Below are 15,844 nucleotides of genomic sequence, written 5' to 3'. Positions count from 1 at the left end.
GTGGATTATGTTGATAAATTTTTGTATATTGAACCACTCCTGCAACCCTGAGATGAAGCCTACTTGATCATGGTAAATGATGCTTTTGATGTGTTTTTGGATTCAGTGTTTGAGTATTTAATTGAATATTTTTGCAACAATGTTCATAAGGGATACTGGTCTGAATTTCTATTTCTTTGTTGAGTCTTTGTATGGTTTAGGTATCTGGGTGACTGTGGCCTTATAGAATGAGTTTGGCAATGTTTCTTCTGTTTCTATTTTGTGGAATAGTTTGAGGAGTATTGGTATTCTAAATAAAACAAACAAACAAAAAACCCTAAAAAACTACCAACCAACCAAAACAAAACAAAAATAACCAACCCCAAAACCAAATACATAATAAAAAACAAACAAAAAAATAAATCCTACTATCTCATTCTCTTGGGTGCTGGGATTGTAGGTATGCACTACCATTCTTAGATGCATAGTCTAAAAACTTTCTTCATTCATGACACGCAGGAAGGTACACAAATTTCAAAGAAGACAGCAGTGAGCTCTTGTAGTGAGTCTGTTTTATCACAGCTCATACCTATAAGTCAAACCTTCCTGGAAGCACAGAGTGTTAGCCTGTATGGCTCTTGGCAGTTGTCGCTGCCTTGTGGTGATGACTGTCCTTGCTTCTGAAAGTGTGGATTTCTTTCTGTGTTCATGAACTTCACAGAAGCAGAATCATACAGGACTTCGTGGTTTCCTCCGTTGTCTTTCTCATGGTTTCGGAGACTCACTCATATCACTGAATACTCTTGTGTCTCCTGTGCACTGCTGTGAAGTATTTCACTCTGTGAAATGCCATAATCTTAGGCACATAGTTTTGTCTTAACAGATATTTGGGTTGCAGTCTAGTTTTGATTTGTCACAAGTAATAGCTGCTCGAAGATTCCTGTATAGATCTCTGGATGCACAGAAGTGCACAGTTATATTCATGCATGAAGTGTCATATCTGGGTGATGGGCTAACCAGGTACTGCCTGACAGGTTTTCAAAGTGGAATAAGTATCCATGTTAGTTACTTAAGGGTTAAATTGCTCCACACCTCTACCAATCTTTGGTATAGTATTTTTAATTTTATATCTTATGATAGCTATACAGTGATATCTTATGTTTTTAGTGTATTTCTTGAGAAACTAAATCTCATGTGCATTGTGTATGTTCATGTGCTGTTTAAAGAACCTCCTTTGAGAAGTTTCTTGTTTAGTTTCCAGTCTGATGATCTGTCTTTTTCTAACTGATCAGTACGAGGACTTTAGATCTCATGCAAGCCTTGGTTTTATAAGGATGAAGGGTTTAGGAAGTGTCTTATGGGGACACACCAAGTCCTTGGTGATCCCACAGCCTTACTGGAAGCTTTGTGAAATAGTGATTTAGGTGTTGCTCTGATTGTGGTACATTCCCTGGCAGTCCTAGGACAAGAATGAATTAGAAAGGAGGTTCAGTGAGATGCTGAGATGCTGTATCTTGACTTCCTTGCTTCCTTTATACGTGGTACAAGCTTAGGGCTAGCCTGTTTGCTTAATTAAGAGTCTTTGTCCTGGTGCTGGAGATGTAGTTCTGTATCTTAGAGCATGTAGTAATCTTGCTAAGGACCAGAGTTTGGCTCCCAGCACCCATACCAGGTCTCTTCCTGCTCCTAAAATTAGAATATGTAAGTAGATAACTGTTTCCATCTGCAAGTTGACAGTGAATGGCAGAGAGCATGTCACCCCCAACAACCAATGAATAAATGCAAGTGGCTGCACAAAGATTCAGAAATGCTAACTGAAGCAGAGTTTACTTGTAGAGGATTTTCTCTTAATGCATTAGTGTGCACCACGAATCTCCCAGAATAATATAGCAACTTTTGGGGAGTTGCAGTGGTATTTTTCATTATTAATAAAAGTATCCTTACCTTTGTATTTCTCACTATAAATAAAATTTAAATTTCAAAAGTATTGACTTTTATTTCAGGAAATGGAGTTGTCTTCATATCATTGATCTCCCAAGTCCATTCTGACACAGCCCCTCTGCTGGGCTGAGACCCCCCTACCTCTGGTGGACTATGTATTTCTGTAAGAGGTGTATTAGTAATAATCAGGGCTCTGATTTTCTTTACAAGTCTTCCATTTTGAAGCACAAGCTGCCTGGTCATTTTACTGGTATGGCCCTCTTAATTCATCGATAATATTCTGCTGTCCTAGAATTCCTCCACCCCCCAAATTACCCGTTGGACATGGGTGACAAGAATATTATCCCTTTCCTAACACTGTTCTTTCAACTGACCACCACCAATTTTCTTTATGTGAGTCTCAGCTTAGACAGAGGATGACAAGCAGGGTTAAATTTCATTAGCCACATGCAGAGGAGGTATTTCCTGAGCATCTATGGGCATCCAGAAAGCCCAGGGATAATGGCGCAGCATCTTAAAAGCGAGCAGCCTAAGACATTTTTATCTTTGCCTTACAGTAGCTTAAAATCTGTCACTGATGGGTGATGGTATGTGTATGTGTGTAAAGATATTTTATAATGTAATAAATGTATACAGTACTGAACAACCCCCATGGCAGCTAATAAGTCAAGTTAGTTCTATTTGTCATTTTTTTTTAACCACACACATTATTAGTAACCTTACGGAGAGCATGCGAGTTGCATGGTGACTAATCGGCTTCCCGATCCCTGTATTTAACTTGTGCTGTTGATTTGGTATGGAATCTTTAATTTTTCCATTCTTTTTACCCCTGGTTTTAAGTGGCCATGATAATGTGTGCTACTCTCAAAGGGAGGGAAATGGAGAAAGGACAAAGAGGAAACTCAGTTCTGGGTGAGTTTCTTAAATGAAAGACACAAGCAACAGCCAGAGGGAGGAAGAAGAGGCCTGCAGAGCTGAGTAGGGAGGGCTGGGGCTCTGGGGAAGAGTGGACATGAGTAACAACAATGGTAGATGCCCCTCCCCCCCCCCCCATATCTGCCCAGTGCAAGCTTAGTGCATCTGAGTCTGTTCCAGACAACATCTGGAAATCTTTTCTAGAATCTTTTATTCAAATCCATCCACATCAGGGAAGGACCTCTCCCTACTGCCAGATTTTTAAGGAACAGGATGTGGTTTTCTCTTTAGTTTTCCTCTTTTGGTCAGAAAAGCTCAGCCCCGCCTAATTCTTGGAAACATAGTATCTTATCCACCAGGCTTCAGTGGGAACAGCTACTGATATAATGTTGCCCCATGTTCAGAGCAACAGTGACGTTCATCCAAGCTGATCTGGCCCGTGGGACTCCCAACACCTTCAGAGGCCTCTGAAGTTCTTAGTGAGGCTGCACGTAACTCTCCCCAGAGTTTTCTGTGCTTCTTGATTTCGATCTGACTTAGGTGACAGGTCCTATACCTGGAGATTCCCAAGTAAGCCAAAGGTCAGTTGGAGAGATGCCTTCCAACAAGTACACTATCCTACTGAAGTTTGAAATTTACCTATCTGTTCTTAGGAAGTGGGGAAAAGCGTAGATTAGAGAGGCGGCAGTCATGTCACATTAGGTCATCAGAGTACATTCTTTGTCTCTGCCTTTCTTCCCTTCTTCCTCCCCAGGTGGCATCCACAGGAGATAGTGAGCCTGTCTTGCCTTCATTTACTGCTGTGACTTCTGTGACGTGCTGCCGTCATTATCGGGTACGAGCCCTGGTGAAAACATCACCCTGCACTTAGCCACTGCATTTTGACCACAAGCCTTGATCACAAGACATCTGAGAGAAAAGAAAGCCAGAAAGGTGTTTAGAGAAAAGAGGTGCGCCTGAGCAAAGCAAGCCTGATTACCACAGAGAAAATGAGAGAAAAGAGGGACAAATGGAATCAAAGTGGGGCAGAAATGATCCCTCATTTGGAGAAAAAAAAATGAAGAGACTGTATTAGTTACCTGAGGTGTAAACTAAGACAAATGAGCGGGAGCACAGAGGTAGCCCAGTCCATGTGCAAGGACGGACCGGAGGGAGACAGGTTAGAGCAGGAGACAGGCAGGGTTGAGGCTATGGCCCCGAGCTGGGAAGCAGGACACCTGAGTTCCCAGTGTGAACTGGGGACACAGAGACTTGGTCTTGTTGGCTCTTGCCACTCTGTTTTCAAATCCTGCCTACCATGAAGCGTTTTCTTTTCTCCTCTTCCTCTCACCCTCCTTTTCCCATTTCCCTCCCTTCCTATCTACCTCCTTCTCATCCTTCTTTCCCTTTTCTCCTCCCTCCCTGTTTTCTTCTTCCTTGTCCTACCCCCGCCCCTTAGATCCTTTGTCTTCCTTAAGACACATGACCACCATTATGCCAAGAAAAGACACTGAAGTCTATCTTCTCTGTGTCTCTCCATCTTTCAGCTTTATTGATACATATTTAAACCTCACTTTTATTGTATCCTAGGGTGGTAGAAGATACTAAATCATCCAGGTTATATCTCTGCAGCTGTTACATAATTGTCCCATACCCCATCGCTCTTTATTGCCAGACAACTGGCCTTTCTGGAAGAGTGGCGCCTGTCAGGTATCAAAGAAACACAACCTAATGTTAGCAGTAGTTTGTGAGGAAGGGGTGCGATACTATTTCAAAACAAACTTTGTGTCTGTGTTGTATTTTGTCTGATGGATTGAGCTCTCTCTGGGTGTGGTAGCTAAGCAATCCTATGCAATTGAAGAGAAGGTCCTAGGAAGCTCCACTATAGTCTTTCCCTCACAGGCATGAGTGATATGCATTTATGTGGCCATTAAAACCCTCCAATGGGCCCTTGGAGGCCTGGATCGCAGGAAGTTCTGGCCACCTGCAAATGTCTTTCAGGTGGCCTCAGCCAAACGGTTGAATAAGATGCATTTCTGTCCCTTTCCAAACCAGAAAAGGCTGCTACAAATAGAATCACGGCGCAGCTGAATGCAGACATCCCCTCAAAAACTGAATATGTTAAAATCCACACCTCCAAGATGATGGTGTAGAGGTGGGAGGTGGGTGGTGGGTAGAGACTTTGGGAGGTGATGAGCTGTGAGGGGAAAGTTGCTTTATCAAGCTGAGCTGAGCTGCCCAGCCTCTCCCTCTCTGTGAGGCTGGAGCTCAGGGACAGCCTTCCATGAGGAACCAGGCCCCATAGACTCTTGACCTTGACTATTCCGCCTCCAGGATCCAGCAAGGACAGTCTACTGCTCACAAAACAACTAGGACTGAATGAACGGGGACAGGCAATAATTCTATGATCAAGTGGTTAGGATCACAATACCTAGAGAACTTAAAAATAATTAATCCACCCTCATTTCTGATTTCATAGTACTTTCTATGAATTTGATTGAATGGCGTTAGCTGTTTATTTAAAGATGGTCGTATCCTCACTCTGAGGGTTCTGTGAGGTCTTGGGGTGATCTCTGAGTGATTGAGAGTTTAGATAACATGGCCTCTGGGAGGCCCCAGGCAAGCCCTAGCTACTCCACTGTATAGCTGTGTGGCTATGAGCAAATCATCAGTGTCTCTGAGCCTCTGTCTTTTTCAGTGTACAGTCATCCTGGCATGTGCTGTCCTCATATGCTGTATGATGAAATAATGAGTTTGAGCCGTCCATCCTGGGACCGGAAACAGAGGGCAGCGCTCAACTCTCCCTATCCGAATTGAGCTGCGCTAGATGCACAATTTGCTTTATTTAAATTGAGCCTATTAGTAGTCAGTTTTTCCTACAACACAAACAAAATATTGAAAGTTAAAAATCCTTTCTCAGGGGCTGAAGAGGTAGCTCAGTGGTTGAGAGCACTGGCTGCCCTTTTCAGAGGACCTGGGTTTAACTCCCAGCAACCACCTGGCAACTCAGAACTGCCTGTAGCTCCAGTTCTAGGAGATCTGACACCCTCACACAGACATGCATACAGGCAAAACATCAATGCACATTAAATAAATAAATAGATAGATAAATAGATAAATAGATAATGCTTTTCCAAGAAACGACGTTTCATCTCATGTTTAAAATTGTTCCTCTTTTTGATCTGAGAGATTACCACACGAGCCTAGCTGATTTGCAAGTTCAAGCCATAGTTTAAACCTATTTCATGAGTTTTCTTTGTAGCCTAAATGGCTTGGGTATCTCAGAAAATGCAATTAAACTATTTTTATTTTATTTTATTCTATTTTTGAGAGAGGATCTTATTGTCCAGTATTTTATTATTGATTGGAGAGGCTGGGAGCCCATCCTAAGATAGCACTGATTAAGCTGTTCCAGGTAAACGACGGATTCAGTGTGTGCCTTGTCTATGACACAAAATTACAGGGATGTGGCAGGGGCTCAATTGGGAACTGTCTGAATGGACCTGGGTGAGTTCTCTTGCCCAGGACAGAAGCATCCTTTTGGAATCTCTCTGTTTCATACTCAAAGCTGTTCTTTCTGGGCTCAGCAGGTCACTGCTGGCTGGTAGGAGCCGTGGCTTTGCAGTGTTCCCAGTTGGCATTTGGCACCTTGTTGGGTCACTCGGCACTCATGGCAGGTGCCTTGATGGGAAGGAAGAGCTCTCCGACACACGTTTAACAGGACATGAGAACTTGGCTGGTCCAAAGGCAGAGGCTGGCTCTGTGGGGTACAGTGAGTCTGCTTGCTCGTAGCTGGGGACAGTCTATCTAGTGACTGCTTATTCTTAATCCTCCTTTGGGAGTTATTTTTAAACGTTTGCTTGTCTGTCTTCCAGGAAAGTTCATAGTCTTCTGCACTGGCACCCAGGAGGTGAAGAGTTAGAGATTTTTATGAGCCTCTCCTCTATACCGTGGTTTACACAGCAGCAGTTGGCTTCATTTTTTTTTTTTTTTTTTATAAACTCATTCATACAATTAGACAAAGCAGTAAGCGTTAAGACCAGAAGCAAAGCCCTAATGTCCTATCTTTGCCTTAGGGGTGGCTACATACACTAGGTTTGGCTATATGTGTTAGGCCAGAGATAACCTTTAGGTTCAACCATATACCCTAGGGACAGCCATGTATGTTAGGATCAGCCATGTATATTAAGGACAGGAACATATCTATGACCAGTTGTATACATTTAAGGTCCATACCCAACTTACCCAACTCTCTTTGGCATTTCTTCTTTAGACAATGATCTACTAAACCTTGAAAAGGAGCCTTCTCTCGTGGGGGAACGGAAGCTCCTTCTATTTCGTCTCTATTGTTTGAAGCAGAACTACGTATACAGTTCATTCATTTTTTTTTAAACATGTAATGTGTATAAGCCCATTTTGGAAATTCTTCACACTGAAAAGCTCACAGTTCAACCACTCTGGGTATAATTTAATACTGAATTCTAGGCAACATTCAAATTTATTCTTTTGAAGCCCCTGAAATGCATCCAAACAAGACACCAACAAAGACAAAAGGAGAAAGAAAGTTTTATAATAAGCCAGGGAAAACATAAAAAGAAAGTATAAAAGAAAAAAGATAAGTAAACAGTATGTTGAAAAGACAGGAACTCTTTCCAAAAAAAGAAAGAAAGAAAGAAGGAAGGAAGGAAGAAAACCAAATGACTGACTGTTTGATGGTGTGTCCTAAGGAAAAGAAAAGCAACTCAAGAATTAACCAGACAAAAGGTCAATTTAGAAAGGAAACATTAAAAACAAAGTACAGCCCACTGACCAGCCACCACCACCAAAGCCCAGCAAGGTATAAAGTTGCACACAGCTCATGCATGGTAAAGAATGGGGCTTCTGGGCTGAAGACAGTTCACTTGAATAGAGACCAAGCCACCATCAAAGCTGTGGCTTCCTGTGACCCCAGTATGCCAAGCCCCTGGAAGTGTGATTATGACATTGGAGTGTAATATTGAAGGGCTTTAGTTGCTTGTCAGAGTTACTTAAAGCATATAAATATAGCTGAGGAGAAAGAGAGAGGGGGTGGGGAGACAGAGGACACACACAGAGAGATGGATAGAGACACTGACAGGTACAGAGAAACAAACATAGATAGTCAGAGAGAGAGACAGAGAGACAAAGTCAGAGACAGACAGAGACATACACAGAGAGAAATATACAGAGAGAGACACACACAGAGAGACAGAGAGACAGACTGGGGCACAGAGAGAGAGACAGACAGAGAGACATTGACAGACATGTACAGAGAAACAGACACAGACAGACGCAGACAGACACAGAGAAAGACAGACAAGACAGAGACATACACAGAGAGAAATAGACAGAGACAGACAGACAGACAGACACACACACACACAGAGAGAGAGAGGGGGGAGAGAGAGAGAGAGAGAGAGAGAGAGAGAGAGCATTTTCCTTCTTTGCAAATACTAAACACACCAAGCTTAGGTCTATCTCACAGGGTTCCTGATTTCTCTTCTCCACTCAGAACTAGAGCTACTGCTTCCGCGAGGTTCTAGCTCCTTTAAAGCAACCCCAGTGTGGCAGGGGCTGCTGGGACTTCTGTGGACTCTCTAGCATGAGGCCTGTTTCTAATACCATGATGTTTAGAGAGAAGACAAAGTCACAAAGAGGCTGAAGCGGAAGATGGAAACGCAGGACCACGTTCTCTGCATCCTCTGATGTCTGTGTAGTTCCCTCATATGCAGAGTCCCTGTCAGCAGACAGGATTGGCTGAGTGCTGGGCAGGCTGAATCTCTCTTGATATTTATGGAGGGATTTCCTGTGCCTGGAGTTTGTACTCTAGGTTTTTGACTTGGTAGATTTTTTAGTGATGAGTCTAAAAACTGACTCTATGAACCTATGAGTAGTATTTGCCTCGTACACATGTTTGTTTAGTCAGCCAACGCTCCTTAAGCACCCACTCGACTCTTCAGGACTGAGGACAGAGACTTAGACACGAGCACACACAGTTGGCACAGCTTCTACTTCAGTGGGGGTGGGGCGAAATCAGCAATGAAAAAATAACCTATACAAATAAGGTCATCAGAAGAGACACCAAGACACCAACTGTCTGAAAACATGGCAAACTGTGGTGGTGGCAGGCAGGTGTTGGATTTAGGGACCTGAGAGAGAATGGGAGACATAGAGGAGACGGCAGCCGAGGAAATGAGACACTAGTGTTCTGTCGCTTTTCTATCCGACCAGCAGACAGGAATGACGAAACTCGGAGTTCTTCTCAACGCAGTTTATTCAGGATCCTTAACTATTCTCTTTCTCAAAACCCCTCTCTTCTCTCTCTCTCTCTCTCTCTCTCTGGATGCCTTTCTGTCCTCTCCTCTCTCTGGATGGCCTTCTGTCCTCTCCTCTCTCTGGATGGCCTTCTGTCCTCTCCTCTCTCTGGATGGCCTTCTGTCCTCTCCTCTCTCTGGATGGCCTTCTGTCCTCTCCTCTCTCTGGATGGCCTTCTGTCCTCTCCTCTCTCTGGATGGCCTTCTGTCCTCTCCTCTCTCTGGATGGCCTTCTGTCCTCTCCTCTCTCTGGATGGCCTTCTGTCCTCTCCTCTCTCTGGATGCCCTTTTGTCCTCTCCTCTCTCTGGATGCCCTTCTGTCCTCTCCTATCTCTAGATGCCTTCTGTTCCAGCCCCTTAACGGCCGTCCTTTTTATACCCCTGCCTGTCCCAATCAGCACCTGCCATGTGGGCATGCCTCATTGGTGCACCTCAAACAGCCCGAGCCTGCGTGGCAGTGAGTCTGCACAGTAGTTCTGCGGTTGTGGCTCAGTTAGGGAAAAGCGCGCAGTGAGCAAACCGACAAGAAGCGGTGCTCAAGCGCACCCGCTCCTCACAGTGCTCAACCTTCATAGGCTTCAATCATATAGATTGTGTCAAGTGTGAAGAAAGACAGCCACCATATTGACTGGGGGTGGGGTAAGACAGAGGGATAGAAACAGTGAGCCCAGGGGAAAGACTCTGAGGTCAGTCATAAAAATAGATTTGCAAGCAACCAACAATGAAGGCTGTAACAAAGCCCCTTGGATAGATTGGCAGACATTTTGCAATGGCTGCCAAAGACTGTACTAGGCCCTGGTACAGTTATGTTCATGGCAGGTAGTCTTCAAGTCAGTCCTGATCAGTGTTAGAATCCTCACTGTGTGAAGGGAACGTTGGTTCTTGGAGGTTTCTTTGGTGTGGCACCTTACCTAGGTATATGGCAGGATGGGATTTAAACTTGGACTTGACCCAGACAAAACCTCAGCTCAGAGCCTTGCAGGATCACTCACCTGCACAATTGGTTTATGAGTGCCCTTGCCACTGGACTCTTCTTCCAGGTACTCTGATGCGGTGGATCTGGAGTGGGGGGATCGAGATAAAGGCATTTTCAAGAATGTCCCCATGGCATTCAGAAGCCACCTAGGATTTGTAGAGTTACAGCCTACTCTGCAGATTACAAACAACCAAACAAACAGTAAATAATCAAGAGATTGATTAAGCATGCAAACTAACTGACAAAAACAGACAGAATACAGAGGTCTGAGAGGCCAGATCTCAGTACATCATGCATGGGTCCACTCTCCTCATCTAATGAACTAACCTGCTATGGTTGGCAGACACCCCGCCATGATTATTATTTGCCACCTGTTTAAAACCCTTTGTGTGTGTGTGTGCGTGTGTGCGCTGAGCATATTCTGTCAGTAACATAGATTTGCAGGAGCCAATAAAAATGTCTGATTTTCACCAATGGAACATTTTGTGCAAATCATATTTGTGACACATCTGACATAAGGTGGCAACTGCCAGGTTTTCTGCAGGAGATACCTGTTTCTCCCTGGACAGTCCCATATGCTACTAGAAAAAGCCAGTCTTTGAGATCTGAAGCTATAGCTGTCAACACTGTTTTGATTTTTTTTTTTTTTTTTTACAACTCACCTTCTGATCTGTAATTGCTCTGAAAATATGTTGTCTTCATTATCTAGCTGAAGACCCAGAGGTGCCATTACTGAGTACTTAGCATGGAGGTCGGAAATGGATGGCTTCTCTGACAAGACCCATAACCATAGATTCTCACAGCAGATCAGAGATGGTGTCGAGCCTAGGAGAACTTCCAGTTGAGAGGTTCTAGTACAGCTGCTGCTGTCAGGAGGGACTAAGGCATGGATGACAGGAGCTGGCGGGAGTTTCCCTCTCTGGCTAGAAGAGGCCAGGATACAGCTTTCCTCTAAATGGTCTCTGTTTCAGTTCCTGCCTCCAGGTTCCTGCTTGAGCTCCTTCCTGCCTTGCCTTCTGTGATGATAGACAATAACTCGTGAGATGAAACAGACCTTTTCCTCCTCAATGCTCCTCAAGTAGCTTTCAGTCAGTCATTTATTTATTTATTTATTTATTTAGAGACAGGGTTTCTTTATGTAATAGCCCTGGCTGTCCTGGAACTCACTCTGTCTGTACACCAGGCTGGCCTCGAGCTCACAGAGATCCGCTTGCCTGACACTCCCGAGTGCTGGGATTAAAGGTGTGTGCCACCAGCACTAGGCTATTTATTTATTTATTTATTTAACCATAGCAACAGACGACAATCTAGGACACAGCTATCAGGCCTTTTATTGTGCAAAGCTGTGCTCAGAGGTGAGCCATGGTACGTGCTGTGGTGGTGTAGAGGGAAAAATTATAAAGACCATTTTGTGAAATATATGCAGGCTTTTTCTTTGCCCTTAGACCTGAGCAGAAAGTGTGCAGGTTCCAGAACTCAGAAGTGGATGTAAGATTTCAGGCCTTTACTGCCACTGCCCCGGATACATTCAGGGAAGAGCAACATTCCTCAAGCCTTAGGGTGGGGAAGGCCCAAAGCAAGAAGACACATTCCTGACCACAGAGAAAGATGCAAGTCATCTGGGTGGTTCCAAGAACTAGCTAACTTTCCACTGTTCTTGGTTACCCTGCCCCCTTGAAGTTTTCCCAGTGTTACAGCCTGCTGATGTTCAAAACTTGTAAAACAACCAATCATGTGTAACTGTGCGAAAATGCAACCAATCATGTGTAATTGTGCAAAAATGCAACCAATCATGTGTAACCGCTCAAAAATTCCTTCCTTTCCCCACTCCGTGCTAAAAAAAAAAAAAAAAAAAAAGCCCCTCAGCTTGCTGGCCTTTTGTCAAAATTCTGTTCCTGCATGGACGAGCAGTTTTGACCGTTGACTAGCCAACTCTCCCCAATAAACCTCTGCTAATTGCATCCAGGTATGGTTTCTTGTGATTTTTGGGTGATCGTGATTTCCTGAGACTTGAGGAAGGGTCTCCCGAGTTTGGGGGGTCTTCAGTGGAAGGCTGACTATGTGTTGCACTGAAAGGGGAAAATATTGAAACTGGGTCTTTGTCAATGTGATAAGAAGTATCTCTCTGGAGAGCTCTGGTATTAAAGGCTTAGTCCCCAGTTGGTGGCACTGTTGAGAGGTGACTTGGTCCCGAGGGTCCTGAAGTCATTAGTGGGTTAATTTACTGATGAGTTTACAGATGAATGGGCAGAAAGAGCCTGGTTAGAGGAAGTGAAACATGAAGGCATGCTTTTGAAGGATATAGCTTATCCATGGTCCCCTGACACCTTTCTCTCTGCTTCCGGGCAACCATGAAGAGAGCAGCTTTCCTGAGTCAGACCCTCCCTCCCTCCCTCCCTCCCTCCCTCCCTCCCTCCCTCCCTCCCTCCCTCCCTCCCTGATATTCTTCTGTCTCACCCTGTGGAGGCCCAGAAGCAACAGGGCACAAACTGAGGACATGAACTGAGGAGCCAAAGGAAAGGCCTACTCTCAAGTTGTCTTAGAAGGGGTTCTGTCACAGTTGTGAATCCTGCGAACATGGAGCCAAACTCTTTACAGACTCATAGACTTTCTCTGATGCTGTGCATTCTGTGTTCCTGACAGAAGCAACTCACGGGAGGAAGAGTTTATCTGAGCTCACAGTTCAAGGGCACAGAATATTAGGGCTAGGGAAATCACAGAAGCGGGGACACGAGGCAGCTGGATTCATGATGTCACAGTCACGAGCTAGAGAAAGATGAACACCAGTGCTTTGTATGCAGTTCAGGATCCAAGCCCAAAGACTGGTGCTGCCCAATTGAGGGTGGGTCCCCCCACTTCAGCTAGTCTACCCAGAAGAATTCCTCACAGGCATGGCTAGAGGCTGACCGAATCCAGACAATTCAGATAGGTGTGCCTACCTACAGGCTTGCCATCTAAGTGGTTCTGGAGGCTGTGCCCTTGACACTGGATTCCTCTGTTCTCAGGTTCTTCTGAGACGAAACTGGACCCACTCTCAGGAGCTCCAGGCTGCTTCAGGGAGTGTCTCTATCATAGTCATGAGGAGGAGACTTAAGATTTAAGAAACTTCTGGAAGGAACTGCTTCTCCAGGCAGAGAAGGAAGCGCTTAGCCTGGGCTTCTGAAGAGAGGTCCCCAGACTCTTGTCACATGTGGAAGTGTGAGAATCTTTCCTCTTTCCTTTCCTCTAGCCCTAACTGGATAGCTGCCATAACTAGCAGCTCTCCCTTATCTTCTATGTCTGTGCCCTGTATGGGGAAGTGACTGTCACCTTCTACCAATCATTGCCATTCTAGTCAGAATTAGGATTCACAACATCCACCGTGAAGACTTAAGGCTGTAACAACACAGCAAAGCATGAGGAAGTTGGTGTAGAACAAAGGGACAAGGGGAGGGGAGGCAAGTGGAGGGGGGAGGAGGGGAGAGAAGATGACAACATGCACAGAATTTTCATTCTGTTTTTGAGAACTTAAGGTCTAAGCCAGTGGTTCTCAACCTGTGGGTCGTGACCCCTCAACAATCGCCTGACACCATCCTGGAAACACAGATATCTACGTTGTAATGCATAACAGCAGCAAACTTACAGTTATAGAATAGCAACAAATATGCCTTTATGTTATGGTTGGGGGCAGCCATAGCATGAGGAAATGTATTAAAGGGTCTCAGTGTTAGGAAGGGAAGCCCACTGGGCTAAATGACGCCAGCAAATTCTGTGGAAGAAGACAAAAATCAACAAGGTGCTGAAATGGAAATGACGTATACAGACTGGCCGTGTCTCTCAACTCTGGGATGATGTGGTGAAGACCCCCAGACTCAGGAGACCCTTCCTCAAGTCTCAGGAAATCATGACCACCCAAAGATCACAAGAAACCATACCTGGATGCAATCAGCCGAGGTTTATTGGGGAGTTGGCTAGTCAACGGTTGAAACAGCTCGTCTACGCAGGAACAGAATTTTGACAAAAGGCCAGCAAGCTGAGGGGTTTCTTTTATAGGGAAAGGGAGGAATTTTCACGCGGTTACACACGATTGGTTGTATTTTCACGTGGTTACACATGATTGGTTGCTTTACAAAGTTTGAACACCAACAGGTTGTAACACTGGAAAGACCAAGGTGGGGGGAGTAACCCAGAACAGTGGAACATTTCAGAGGAACCTACCCTAAATGATCATTATCAACTATTTCAGGTAAACTATTTTTTCACTTCTTCCGGCTATAGCCCCACCTAGATGGCTTGCATCTTTCTCTGTGGACAGGAATGTGTCTTCCTGCCTTGGGCTTTTCCACCCACAGGTGGGGTCTATTCCCTGAGGCTTGAGGAATGTAATCCAGTAAGTGTCATCTGATTCACTCTACATCGGCTTGATACTCATGAATAAATGAAGAAAAGACAGACTGAAAGATAGTTTCCGACTTGTATGAGCAAGCCATTTTTTCTGACTCGCCAATTGTGGAAATGGCTCTCAATCTTTAATAACTCCGGAGTTTCATGGCATATATCCCATGATGCTCTTTAAAACTAAGGTTGCAATCTGGTGACACATAAATGGGTTAAACTTTCTTTCCTTTTAAACAAGTTTGAATTGAAATAAAATAGACATTTTTTTAATCTTGCAAAAGAAAAGTGAACTGCAGTTCTCTTAAGTAAATATGAAATTATAAAGTATTTCAAAGATGCCATGAACATCACGGGACTTGGTAAAAATGGTGTTGAAACTTGTGATATCTGTAGCCCTAAATAGTTTAGTTGTGATTTATAAACACTATTCAGAAATACACATTTTTCTCTCATGAAGTCCAGAGAGGTAGTTAAGTGATGCGGATTAATGTGCTGAGATATTTACCACGGCAGCTTCTGAGTAGGATGTTCATAAATATTTCCTTTTTAAAATTTAAAAATCAAAATAAATTAGTAAAGTAAAAAGTGCCGAATTAAAGGCACCTTGTGAAACAGAGAAGTTGAACTTCCTGTCCTTCCTGACCCACACAATCTTTGAACACTGAGCTCCTCCCTGCCTCTTCAAAGCCAAAAAACTTCCGGAAGCCTCTCTCCTTCCTTCCCCCATGTGTTCATGCATGGTGAATGTGTGCACGAGCATTTCAAAGACTGAAACTTTAAAGTTTAAGTTGATACTGACCATTTGCCATTCACTGTCACTTCTAAATAACAGAATCCTGTGTATCCGTCGCATTTTTATGCGCTTGGAAGCTTAATTTAAAAGCTGAGTGTGATGTGGGTATTGCATGAAAAGAGTCAGGGAATTGAAGTTCTGGGTGGCTCGGGACAGAATAAGAAATGAGGCAAGAGATGGGATGATGGGCCCAGCTCTCCCGGGCAGTCCAGTCCGGCAGTCCGCTGGCTCCTGGTTGCCTGGATACCTTTGTATGGTGACTTAATTCGGCCTAGAGGCTGTGAGTTCTCTTTTCTTCTTGTGTCTGTGGTGATGGGAGTTGTTGCTGGGGCAGGAGGAGTGAAGAGACAGAAGAAAAGTTGACCACACAAACACAATGCTGGGATGCTGGAACTGGTCCCACTGAGGGCGGGCGGGGGAGCTGAGCGGGAAGTTCCCGCACAAAGCCAGCCTTGTTCCCATAGAAACCAGTGCTCAGCCGTGAATGACTAGCTTGACTCTGCACAGCCCCCTTCCTCTTCTTTTTAAAGTCTCTGCTGGAGATTCATTGTC

General features: G+C 44.4%; 1 pseudogene; it reads right to left on the bottom strand.

Moving 5' to 3' along the window:
- Positions 1-10,852, bottom strand: part of LOC143439925 (peptidyl-prolyl cis-trans isomerase A pseudogene) — a 46,388-nt pseudogene extending 35,536 nt beyond the window's left edge.
- Between the last annotated feature and the right edge of the window lie 4,992 nt (positions 10,853-15,844).

Source organism: Arvicanthis niloticus, chromosome 28 (assembly GCF_011762505.2).
Source record: "Arvicanthis niloticus isolate mArvNil1 chromosome 28, mArvNil1.pat.X, whole genome shotgun sequence".
In the NCBI taxonomy this organism is placed as follows: Eukaryota; Metazoa; Chordata; class Mammalia; order Rodentia; family Muridae; genus Arvicanthis; species Arvicanthis niloticus.
The sequence above is the reverse complement of the archived record's forward strand: the minus strand, read 5'-3'. Positions and strand labels throughout refer to the sequence as shown.